Source organism: Bombus vosnesenskii, unplaced genomic scaffold (assembly GCF_011952255.1).
Source record: "Bombus vosnesenskii isolate JDL3184/JDL3185 unplaced genomic scaffold, Bvos_JDL3184-5_v1.1 scf7180000014638, whole genome shotgun sequence".
Lineage (NCBI taxonomy): Eukaryota > Metazoa > Arthropoda > Insecta > Hymenoptera > Apidae > Bombus > Bombus vosnesenskii.
This window is the reverse complement of record NW_022883567.1, coordinates 30,002-43,382: the sequence shown is the minus strand read 5'-3', so window position 1 is coordinate 43,382 and position 13,381 is coordinate 30,002.

Here is a 13,381-nt window from a genome sequence, read left to right as displayed (position 1 = left end):
TTCTCTATTTTGATCATTTTTAATAATAACGTTTGTTCGCTACACATCATTCTCATTTCTTTTATTTCACGAATAAAATCTTCTACACTTATATCATTTTCTCCGTTTAGTATCGGAGATACTAAACAGCTTTTAGATTTCCAGAGTTTCCAGCTGTTGGATTGGATGGTTGGACATATGTTGGTGGCTTTTGTGGCATAGGTGGAGGTGGATTAGTATCGTGTTTTAATACTGATATATTATCGTCATCGTCAGTCATCATAGAACCGAATTCAGTTGATTTTACGTTTATTTGTGGTAGTTTAACACGAGAGAGGTTTCTACTTAATATTTCCATTTCGTTAGCGCGTTTTCTATTTTCTTCGTTCGCTAATTTTAAAGCATTCTTTATTTCGTTAAATTGTTGTCGAAATTCTTCGTTCTGTCTCTGTATTAAGTCTAAAATTGCTCTGGGAGAGGAATCGAGTGATCCCGTTTTATTTTGAACTCCACTTGTAGACGGTAAACTTGTCTCGGCTTTTGAGTCTTTCTTATTCATATTGTCTCTTCGCTAGAGTTACTAGAGAAACTAACTTTTCGCGTTCTATATTGTTTAAAAGAATTCCGACTTTTCTCACCTTGATACGTAAGTTCGTAGAATGAGGTTCCCTTGCGGTGTTTTCCTCTGTGGCGCGTTCAAATGTGTTGTTTGAGTGTCAAACTCGTTCTGTTGATTTGTTCTATGCTGACAGTGGCCCCGTTGATTTGGTCCACCGTGGTAAATTATTGACAGCAAAGTTCATAACACAAGTAGTTCGAATCCTTCGATCTTCAATAATGTCCGTAGACCGAAATCGTAACTTCGTTTACACTGAAGCGAATGGATCCTGGCAGGATCGCCAAAATGTCACGTAAAAATAATGGGAAAATAATAATAAAAAAATGTTGGGTTCTTGAACCAGAGTTCGAGGTACCTTTATTTTATAATAGGATTACAAGTGTGCGATTTGACCGTTACCGAAAGACTGAAAGACTCGATCAAGACACAATCCTTCTAGATGTTCGTTTATCTTATGCCTATGTGCCGAATTCATATTCCTTTGTTTTGGGAGTCGGTGTCGTGTGCAAGGCGGTTCAGGTTTCCTGAGTCTGTTGGAGATATTTGTTGACGTTACATGTACGTCAAGACTGTGTAAGTGTCACGAGGCAAAACAATAATATGAGTCGCTCTCGATTTGCATCGTTCTCTAACTCATGCGCCGCTACATACTTATATAGCTATTATTTCTTACAACCTAGCGTATGCAGTTGTGTATGGGGCCTTAAGTTCACTGTTTATAGATACTGCTAGGAATTAATCGAACGAATTCAACGCAGTCGCGTTTACAGTGTTCCGTATTATCGGAAATGCCGAATTCGCGTGGTTTCGCTTTGACGTTCGTCCACGTTGACGATTGTTCAAAGAACAACCGAGAGGCCTCCGCGTCGCAGCTACTAAAGACATCGAAGCCGCGACACCCTTCAGTGACTTCCCTATCTTTTCCTAAAACCAAGGATGACGCAACTCAGGCAATTGTTACAAGCGTTCGAACTTCACATTTTCTTACCATACTATCAACAAAAAATGAAAGCTGGTTTTCAATGAGTCATTATATAATTATATGTCGGAGATGAAAGAACACCGGAGCCTTTGGAATTTTAGATAATCCCGCAACATTGTAACCTAGAGTCTACTATAGCTGTAATTGAACAATTGTAGTTATTCAATCCGATTGTAATTGTTCGAGATTAGTGACGGTGAGCTTTGGCTCGAGGTGACAGTCTGTCGCCCAACGTAGCCGCGGTCAAGGGATGAACGCTTTGCCTAACAAAGGTATGGAGTAATTCTATAGCTCTCCTTAAAAGAAATATTCGTGGCGACACGCGACAGTAAACATTCCAACGGTTTCTGTCCCGTGGCTCGCCACACGCAGACCCTATTCTTCGAGTAAGATGATTGCCAGATGTCGATGCGTCTCCGCAGTACATGTTCGGCTAGCCCGAGGGCCCGTTATAAATCTTAAGGTTTAGTTAACTAAAGTCCTTCAAACAGACAAACAGTCTTTGTCCCAACTACGGGAAGATAGGGGAGACATATTTTTCAACGAGCGGCGTCTCCCACTAGCAACTGTCCCTCGAGGGCGGCTAGCATCTTTTTCTAACCACCGATATGGAGATTGACCAATTAGCAGCAACGTCAATTTCCCTTACTTCCTAAACGAAGGCTTTCCTCGACGAATCCGATGATCTCGTGTCCTTAGACACACCCCATTATAGTTTTCCTCTGTGGCATCATCGGGACGGGACGGGCATTCTTTTACGCGCTCCCGTCGACCAAAGAGTAACGTCTTTACGCTCAGCAATTATTTTTACGAATCAGACTTAGATTCAGCGAGAACGCCCATCTGTCATCCCGTTGGCCGCGGATTCGTTATTGAACCGGAGACCACTGTCACTAGTGTCGCGGACGTCTCACCGCCGTGGTAGATTGTCAAAACCTGTGTTATTCATACCTGTGTCAATAAATCGTATCTTCGTTACACCGCAACGATGGCTACCTTCAATGAAGACTCCTCAAACACCGACAACCCTATCCCCAATGTCATTCCGACATATATATCCACCGAAAATGCGCTCTTGTAGACAAACGCTCGATTCGCGCCATAGCTTTTAAAGCTTGTCGCATCTCAATCCGTTGGAAAATGTTTTTCCTGTAGCATATTTTATTTTTACGAACCAACAAGGTCTTTGTTTATTTCCTTCTTTTTTTTTTTGCTCCAATTTCCCCATTGTTTTTTCAAGGATAGTATTTCAGAGCCACTAGTCAAGTTTATTGTAACAATAAACTTACGTTTCGGAAACATTTTGTGCTGTGAAACAGAATACACTAAAGTTTGAAGGTCACATCGATTTTCGAAAGTTTATAAATGGAGGTGTATGACAGTATCACCAGCTGTTGCTGTCCAAGTAACTCCAACATCGAAATACTACAACGATTCCAATCGAAAGCGCTAAGAGCCTTAATAGACGCACCTTGGTATGTTACCAACGAAACCATCCATCGCGACCTCAAGATACCTGCAGTCAAAGAGGAAATAACAAAATATAGCGACAGATATAGCAAAAGAGTCAAGAAACACCGAAACTCCCTAATCACTGGACTACTCGATACGACGGACCAGATTCGCAGGCTGAAGAGGCACTACCCGCTAGACCTAAACGTTAGATTCATTTAATTATCCAAATTAAGCATATGCACTTACTTATAATACTTATAAATTATACCTATCTATAATAAGTATTAACTTATTGTAAATAAACAGCCATGTCACTGCGCCACGCCAGAAAAATTACTGAAAATTCTCAACGCGAGAATTGATTGTAATTCCAACAAATAAATAAAAAAAAAAGCTGTTGCTGTCCCCAAGCGCCAAAATACGTTCTGTCTACTATTTTATGTATCTCACAGAAGTATGTCTTGATTCATCATCTCCCATGCCATCCACCAACGTGTTCTTAACATGTTATCTCCTAGTAAAATATTGATGTTGAGTCAGATATCCAACTGAATAATCTTTTCGGTGTCTACTATAAGACATTTAAAACCAAGGCTCGTACACACGTGTGCTTATACGTCAGATGTAATACTTAACACGAAACCTGCTTATATTAATATTAAATTTATGCATAGTAGGATGTTCGACCTTTGTAAAAATGAAATTATAATACATACAGTTTCACCGTGGAAAAGTGAATCTTTCTAGCATGTCCACGCAAATGCAGGGGAGGGGAGGACTGTGCATGCACCAAACAACTTTACGTTCGTAATTTTTCACACAAATGTACAACTGTAGGGAAATAATTATCTCTGATTTTTCGGATGTTAGGAATCGACAATATCGCATAACGGAATGCTGTGTTCTACGTATTCTATTTTTGTTACGAAAGTGGTACAAACGAAGTCCACATAAGAATAGTACAACAAAATCGGTTGAGGTTAGGTTATCGAGCAGATATCGCGGCTTTTGCATTGGAAATCACGCAACTGCCAGTCTCGTCGTTCCTTGTAAACGAAAGAAAGGTATTGTAATCGGTCGGAATTAACATAAAACTCGTCGCATGCGACCATATGGCCTGAATGTTGAATAAACGAGAGTAGAGCGCGAGCTATGTGATTCTAACCGTTTAGGCGGAAACTAATGATTGTAACCAGAGCCGAGATATATGCCAATATTACTTTGCTCGACAAAGCGTATAGGAGAGAATCGCGATAAGGTAGAACAAGAGACAGATATTCTCTACGTAAAGCAAGTCTGTCAACTAGATTGAAATCCTATAGCTATAACTACAGTGAATCCATATTCTGGCGAATTGTCTTTTCACAAATGAAGCTTCTGAAGAACGGAATTGATACAATAACTACTGTTCATTCATAACTACTGTTGTAAGAATCTATATATTTGTCTATCTATATCTATATATATCGATCTATATATATTTGTCAGAATGTCATTTTATCAAAAAACCCATCCTCTGTAATCATAATTTAACGAAGCATAATTAATAGAAGAGGTAGAGCGTTAAGTGGAGATGATTTAATCACAGTTAAGTAGATAAATCTCTATATTAGTCTCTTTAATTAAAATGTCCTACGTTTTATTTGCGTCATTTTTTTTCTTCATCCAATTTAAAATGTTTAAATAACAATAGCCTATACAATATAATTTTATGTAAAAAAATTGATTGTACCATGTTTATTACAGATATTTAACATTTTTGTGTACATACAAAATTTAAATTATACCTCGCTTGAGAACAAAAATTCTATTTGTTTTCCTAACATGTACTAATAATTATTGATCAAACTAGAAAAAGCTGGAGGAGATTACTTAGGAAGATTACTTAGCATCTTATATTCCTGGCAAGAGAAAATGAAAAATTCGTTTCTTCTCTTTGTTTCCCTGTTCCTTCTTTCCTCCTTTTTCCCTTTTTACATCGCTTTGTTTTACATCGCAATTTACATTTATTTGTAAAGTTTGAATCTCCTCGATATTGAAGATGTTGAAGCTGCAAGTATGTATTTCATTTTAATCCATTCGAGACCGAGATTTAATTGTAAGACGATACCTAGGTGTCGGTACGATCTGAATGTTTAGTTAGAATGATTCTGTGTTTTACTCTCTCCAGGGTATCCTTTTCATACTTTGATTTTAAATCGATGACAATCTTAAATAGTATGCCTCATATTTTTAAAATATAAAATTATATACTATGTTATTCTATAATGTATTATGTACAGTCATATATATATATAATAATTCTATATTGAAAAAAATATGAAATTAACATGATATATACATTACTACATAAGTTATATATAAAATATGTATATTATACCCTTGCCTACTGACTGATATGAATTTCTTTCGGTCTCGAATGCGTTAAAAGAGAGCGCAAAGAAGTCGAAATTACTTATTGTAATTAGTAAAACGACCTGAGAGGCAGACAGATACAAGAAAGAAGGAATATTATATTAGCGGCATTATCATGTTTTTGCTCTCTTTAAGTCTTTCATCGAGACAGACAATCTACAGGTATTAATCGACCAATTTCTCCAAGCTGATAACTTCGAATTGATGTTTATATATAAGAAGTGTTATGTGTTAATCTGTCTAAATGTTTAAAAGGTGTTATAAATTAAATGTTGTTAAACGATACGTAATTGCCTTTTGATCGTAAATTTTACTATCAAGGGGCCTTTTATGTATGCGTAATCATTGTGAATTATAACAATTTATGTGATCGATATTAAAGGTGTTTAAAAGCATGTATTTTTTTCTATATTATTATTCTCCTATATTATTATCCTATATTATTATAGCATTCCTATATTATTATAATATCCAATTACATGTTGATACACAAGATATACAGATTATTATTTATAACGTTTTGGTTTTCTTAATTGAGTCATTCATTTAGTACAAATGATAAGAAATTAGTAATAATTCACAAAAAAAGGATATCGTAGTAGAAATATTATAAAAAAACATTTTCTGTTTTAGTGTAGAGTTACTCCTTCTTACAGACAGTGTCGTACAAATCTGTACGTCTCTGAGAAAATGTAGGTATCTGAGCCCTTACTTCCTCAACAACTTTTAGATCTGATAGAAAAAAGAAACATACGAAGTAATAAGTAATGCTTACTAATAAATTCAACAAATACAGAGGAAGATGGCTAAATCGATAAATTAACGAGACTAAAAATTAATTACATCATGGATCTCTCGCTTTTAATTTCAAGCTGTAAATTACCGATATCGGTGACTGCCATATTCTCTTGAGTTTCCAAATCGTAAAGGATCTTTCCCCAGGGATTGGTCAACTGTGTATGTCCCCATGCGACGTAACTTGCTTAAGGAACACGAGCCGGTGATATGCAGGCAACGTATAATTGATTATCATTCGCTCTGAAACGCTGAAGTAATGACCAGTGCAGTGGTCCAGTGGTCATATTGAATGCCGCTGGATATATCAGCATTTGGCAACCTAACCCAGAGAAGCAGGAAATATGAAGCCACCGAATACCAATTAACTTCGTAGTTGCACGGTTCACATTCCATCATTTCTGAATATGCGAGGACAGTCCTCTTATTGTGCTTTTAATTCTTTTATTTGTTTCATTTTCAGCAAATATACTGGTTTTTTAAATTAAGCTTCTTTTTATACAGAGTTACAGATTATATTAATTTTATATAGAATATATTTAAGAAAGATATTTAATTTTTTGCTAGTTAAGTATTGATCGATTAAGTTACTGTACCTTTGTTCCGATAAATGCGTGCCATTTCCTCGAATCTAATATCATAGCAAATGCCAATACCTATTTTGCAGCCCTTCACATCGAACGTCGTTAGGGAGTTACCAGGACTGAGTGAATCACTCTCTCTTAAAGTAATCTTATTAGGAATGTCGGTGTCGAATAGATGTACCTAATAACATAAAAATGTAGTCCCTAATTCTATTGCTGCAACTTTTGTAATTTAATATCAAAGTTACCAACTCCTAAACTTTAATTATTTTTTATTTAATAACTGACAGCGTTTTCATCACTTTCTTTTATTAAAAAATCTTATCATTTAATAATGCTTAAAAAGGAGAAAAAATAAGTATAATAATATTTTAAGTATGTGAAAAATTTATACAACAACAAACACATTACAACAAAAATGGGCGTTTCCCGTATCATAACGTATTTTATAAACCGTAAATTATAGAATTGGTTATAGTATACGTATGTACATATGTATATTCCTAAATTATTCCTAGATAGAGTCACTTTCTTCACCCCAATATTTTCAAATTCAAAACCATAAAGGAATATATTACTTACCTTTCGGTGTTTTGCTATCAAAGTTCCATCGGGACCCCAAATAGTACAGGTATTGTACAATTTAGCGCCCTCTATTTCAGGCATCGTACCACCAACTACATAGATGTTGTTTTCTTTAGCTGCGTTCGATGAAGCAACGCTCGTTTCACCATCAGGAATACTCTCGGCGTATTTTGGAAAGTACTCTGCATTGCAATATTTCAATTAATGAAAAATAACTGTCTTTTGTTCCAACCATAAATTAAATTGAAATGTTTGCCAGTTTTTTATTTTTTAAATTATTAAAATAACTAAGTTTTATATTTCGACTTAATTAAATATGCAATTACTTAGCTAATAGTATATATAATAAATTGTTTCTACAGGTTCAAAATGAAAAATGAATATTTAGAAATATTTAATTACGACAATGCTATTTGTGTTAGCATCAGTGGCTTGTTACTCAACGACTTTGCTAGTACTTTTTGAAACATAAAGTTAGTTTTCAATTAACACTTATACTAGAGGCGGAATTATAAATGTAAAATAATTGATAATACTAATTTATAAGTACCTAATTATTAGTATCTTAAAAAATATATTTATACAAAAATCACGATAATCATGAAAATGGGGAAATCCTATATTCTCGACTCAATTCACAATCTTTATGGAAGTATAAACGGTAAGGTAATTTGTCTACTTTTACTTTTTCTATATAGTTGTTACACACATAGTAAATTATTGAAAAAAAACAAATTATTACGTATTCCATATGGTGAATTAAAGCATTCAGGAAGAGCTATAATATTAGCATTGTGCTCTTTTGCGCTGGAAATGTAGGAAACTGCCCGCTCTACATTTTTGCGTTTTACTTCATTTACTTCAAGTTGTACCAACGCCAAGTGAAATGCTAAAATGTTGGAAAAGTTAAATACATTCGGTTATATATTTCCCATACTTTTTATCTATAAATACTTTTTACATAGTGAATACTTACTCGACATCGTTCGCACTACTTGTTTAGCGATGTTTGTAAGTATCATAATGTTGAGGTTATGTATGGTACTACTCAATATCAACATTACGTAAGCAATACGCAGGGATTTTTAATAATTCTTGGTAAAGTTTAGGACATTAATTTTGATGTAATTGTAAACATTATTTGTTCACAATTTGTTCATTTACTTTGCAACAAAAAGAACGTATCTGCAAGCGTGTTAATCGGATAACGACGAACTTCATTTCGCAAACACCGACACGTGAAACATTTTGAAGTTACGTCGACGCGAGAGTAATTGGTTCCCTTAAATTACTCAATTTCCATTTCTTTCGCCATGTATATTCGAGTATTGCATTTGAATTGCAGAGCAGTCGAAAGTAGAGGAGCACCTCGCCGATATATCGACAGGAACATGAATTTTTTTTCATAGGGCGAATATTTTTTCCATTGAATTATTAAACCGAGTCAAATTTTCAAACTCAACCACTTAATTTAATCGTTTTACATAAAACATTTCAATCTGTTTTATTCTAAATACTTTACCTATATTTCATCTGGCTGAATATTCCATATTTTTAAAGCTTGTTGATAATTACAAATACGTAATTATCATTCTGAAGCTAGAAATTTGAAATAAAATTGCTCTGCGCGAAAGGAAATAATTCAACGTTTTATATATAGCTGTTAAAATGATATAATAAGTTTCAGTAAAATAGCTTCACTAAAATTTGTGGTTTTTTTCCTTTTCTATCTTTTTTTCTTTTTTTTTTTTTGGTTTTATGTGTTCAAGGGCGAACGTTCCCTCTCATTTCTTGTATTTTTATGAGGAATTTAGCCTTTTTACACCACGAGAGCCTCAACGTTTTCATTTTCACGCCTACGCTACGCTCGTTAAACACGTTCTAATGAGACCATGTGCTGACATTGCGAGTTTTATTATTTTCGCATAATAATTTATCATTTTAGATTTCAAATATTACATTCATACATTTTTCGTTGTAAATTTCTTTCTCTATTTAAACAATTTACCATTGTTGCTACAATAAATCAATTAATTTAATTAATTGATCAGTTTAAACTTAAAATATCATTTCATAAGTTTTCGTCACTTGAATCTAAAAACAACAGAAAACGGTATACCCGCATCATACATAGAAAGGAGATTAAAACGCTAGAGTGATCATATTCAACGATCACAAAACGATAATAGGACATTGTGTTTCTTCTGAAGGGCATGAAATTGTCAGGAGATTATGCCATAAATGAAATTGGAAGCTGGCTGGTCAAAGGGATTAAACTCGGTTAAACTCAATTGTGCTATATTGCACAAAGACTTGAGAACTGCTACCAAATATCTACTAGCTTAAAGGTGTGCTGATTACACCTTACAAATTGTAATTATATTTCAAATACAATCTCCTAAGTAATAAGTAAATTAAATTAATACTTTACCTAGAATCTGTGATACATTAATATAACAAAAATACATTTCTTAAATTATTCATTAATTTGCAATGTAATTAGAATATTATCTTTATTTTCTGGTGTCTTTATTATTCTTAAAAGATACGCTGCTTGTTTGCAAATTTAACACTACATATGCTATTAATAAATCATTTTATATTTAATTTTGCAACCTTCAATCATTGTTAAAATTGATTGATAATACCGTTGGTTAATAGAAATTTGAAAATGCTCTCGTTTCCACTCGATTAAAAGGTAATTGCACAAACTGTCACAGTGTTGACTACAAATCACGTGTGTCGTTCTATTAAATTTATACACAATAGTATTTATTCTCGTTTTAATTTAAAATGAAATATGTTATTGTATGAATAGCAGAATGTTCAAATAATTGAAACAACTTTTTGTCCTCTAATTAATGATTCCCATTTAAAAAAATTTAAGAATTTTAATCAAGAAGATTTTGAAGTCTCGATCTAAAATGACCAAGGATTGAAACAGAGAATATTTTAATGCCAACAAATACATATTCTTCAGATATGAAACAAATGTGATAATAAAAATCGATGTACATGAATGAATGTTGAAATATTGGAAAATTGTATAATTATATCCATTCTCTGTTGCGTTTAGATGTTTCAATTAATGTTTCATCAGAATTTTTATTGAATATTTTAGAGGTACTGGCTGTAAGGTTTTTTTTTAAATTAAAATTAAAATTAAATGTAAGAACAGATTCAAAGTATAACATTTAAAAATTTGTGGTTATAAAATTTACTTGTATGTCATAATTATGTAAGTGAATTAATCTCATAATTAATTAAATGAATTTATTTTATGTGAGTAAATTATATTTATCTATAATAAGTCTTAACTTATTATTAATAATCAGCTAACACTGCATAATACTAAGTAAAGTAACTGAAAATTCTCGACGTGAGAATTAATTATAATTTCAACAAGAAAATAAAAAAGAAAAGAAAAGAAAACAAAATTCTATGTAAGTGATTGTTCTATGTAAGTAATTCTATGTAAGTAATTCTATGTAAGTGATTTGGGGCTCGGCCAGTACCTTGCCCTTCTTTGGGATATTCCGAATTATCTGTCCTCTCCGAGCTGCAAATCTGATATCTCAGATGTTAGGGAAACCCCCTGGCCGGTAAGGCACGATAGACAGATGAGACTAAACGGCTGGTGGAGAGGGCAATCATCAACAGAGGGTCACACCGTGCGGATACAATACTGAGGTCTCAATAAAATCTTACAACCGTGGTGTTCAGAACATCAAACTCTGTTTGCATACACCCGGTGCACATAAAGTGTCAAATTACACTAACACTGGATTTATCGAACCTCTTTCACCTTGACCAGTGGCTCTTTAGTTTATGATTTGCAACAGAATCCCTGCATCAACGCAGGTTCACGAAACATACAACTTCACGCACCAAATATCGATTACAGTCAATCGACACTAACAATCAATAATTTGTCTGCGAGATGCTCCTCTGGAAGTTTTAACTATATATATTCCGGTTTTAACTATATATATTTAACTATATATATTAACTATATATTTTCCCTAGGAACAGTAAGATTTTAACGATACAACTTTATCAAGAGATCTTAATGTCATAAACGGTATCGAAACTTCGTAATTCATATTGTTAAGGAAGAAAATATTGGTAATCTCCTCGAACGACGAGCGCTTGATATTCACAATTAGAACTCGATATCTTAGCTTCTTATAATATCCTAATAAAATGTTATTTATCGATTACAATTGTCCTGTCGTATTTTATTGTGTTTGCTTTATAAATGTGAACTTTATTCAAAAAGAGTTCATCGATATAACGGTATTGAAGAGAACTACTCGAGAAACTATATCTAGCCCTTGGATGGAGGGATTGCTTGCTTCTTACAATCGAATAATTGGAGTGTAACCAGAAACACGAACGGTAATTTAGCAATGGAGAAGAACTTTAGAACGACAGCAATTTTCTTCTTGTTTCTTTGAGAAAGGCACCGTTCATTTTATGTTTGACGAGAATGGGGTTGTTGGACGAATTTGATTAAAAAGGAAAGATCTTTAACAAATATTCTTCCCATTGATACATTCCTATATTTTTGATTTAATTATTTGAAAATGCAATTTTGCATATACCTATGTGCAATTATATACTATAATCGCAGGCGTTTCTTTAAAATGATGTACTATTGAAACAAGGCAAAATATCGTCAAATTCTTCGAGATTCAATTTCTCAAAAGAATGGCTCTATTGATTAACCAAACATAGTTCCCATAAGCATATACGTACTTCTCAGAAAAGATAGTTATATCTAGATCAATATTACTCCCCACAGTGACCTATATGTCAAAGAAAAAAAAGACACATCAAGTATTAAATCATACTACTATTACGTCCACTATCTCTACAAATCCTCCACTCTTGGAAAAATCTATCTTATTCGAACGTAACGTAACTCAAATTAAATCTTTTCCATCATCATAAATACGAAACATTTATAAAATTATCATCTTCGATTATTTACTCAACATCTAGCTAACAAAATCTTCTCCATCGCCGTACCCCTTAATCCTGACCGCGTACAATTAACGTATGAATAGTTAATTTATTGAAATTTAAACGACCATTTTACGCTACTTGTACTCGAATGATTTTAGGATCTTGCTGTATCTCTTGCACAGTGTTATACTGACAGGCGAGAAACATAGAAACGTAACTTCCGATCCACTGATTTACCCTAAACACACGATGATAGGTTATACGGTGGACGCAATACAGAAGCGTTTCCGATGCAATTCGAAGGTGCGTTGTTACAATGGAGTTCATCGATCCATAGTGACTATTTCCCCGCCAACTACAGCCTGTAATAACGGAATAGCCAATAAAGTATATCCTGTCGATTTAATCGTTACCCCCACGGTGCACCGCGCGCACGGAGATCGGATCGGTGATTTTCACGTGATGTTTCGCAAATCGTGAGGCGCTCGCGTGATTCGCGCGTTTTAAGCGTTCCCGCTCTTCCCGTCCGATAGAAAGAGAAAGGGAACAGGGGGTGGAAGGAAGAGGGAAGATACGTGATGCGGGTTCAACCTGCCGCGGGAACCTTTAAAGAAGGTCGGTGCAACGGGAGAGATGTAATTTTAATAAATTGGAGAGCAAGTCATTGTAAAAGATTGATATTCAGATGTTGGAGATGCAGCAGATTTACAACTCGCTGGAATTAAGTTAGTTAAGGCGTTGAAAACCTAACGTCTTTTCAAAGGCGTTTGCCGCGTTTCTTTTCAAATCAAAATACATACATACGATACGAACAATGTATGCGCCTAAAGTTTTAAAGTTAATTTCTATTCAAGGAATGGACTGTTTTATTATAGATTTAGGAAATTGAAAAGAAGCAATTGCTTGTTTCTAAGAAAGAATCGCGAGAAGTACAGTTAGAAACTGTATTGTGAATCACTTTTCCTGGTTTCCGTAACGAGGAAGTGAAAAAAAAACGCA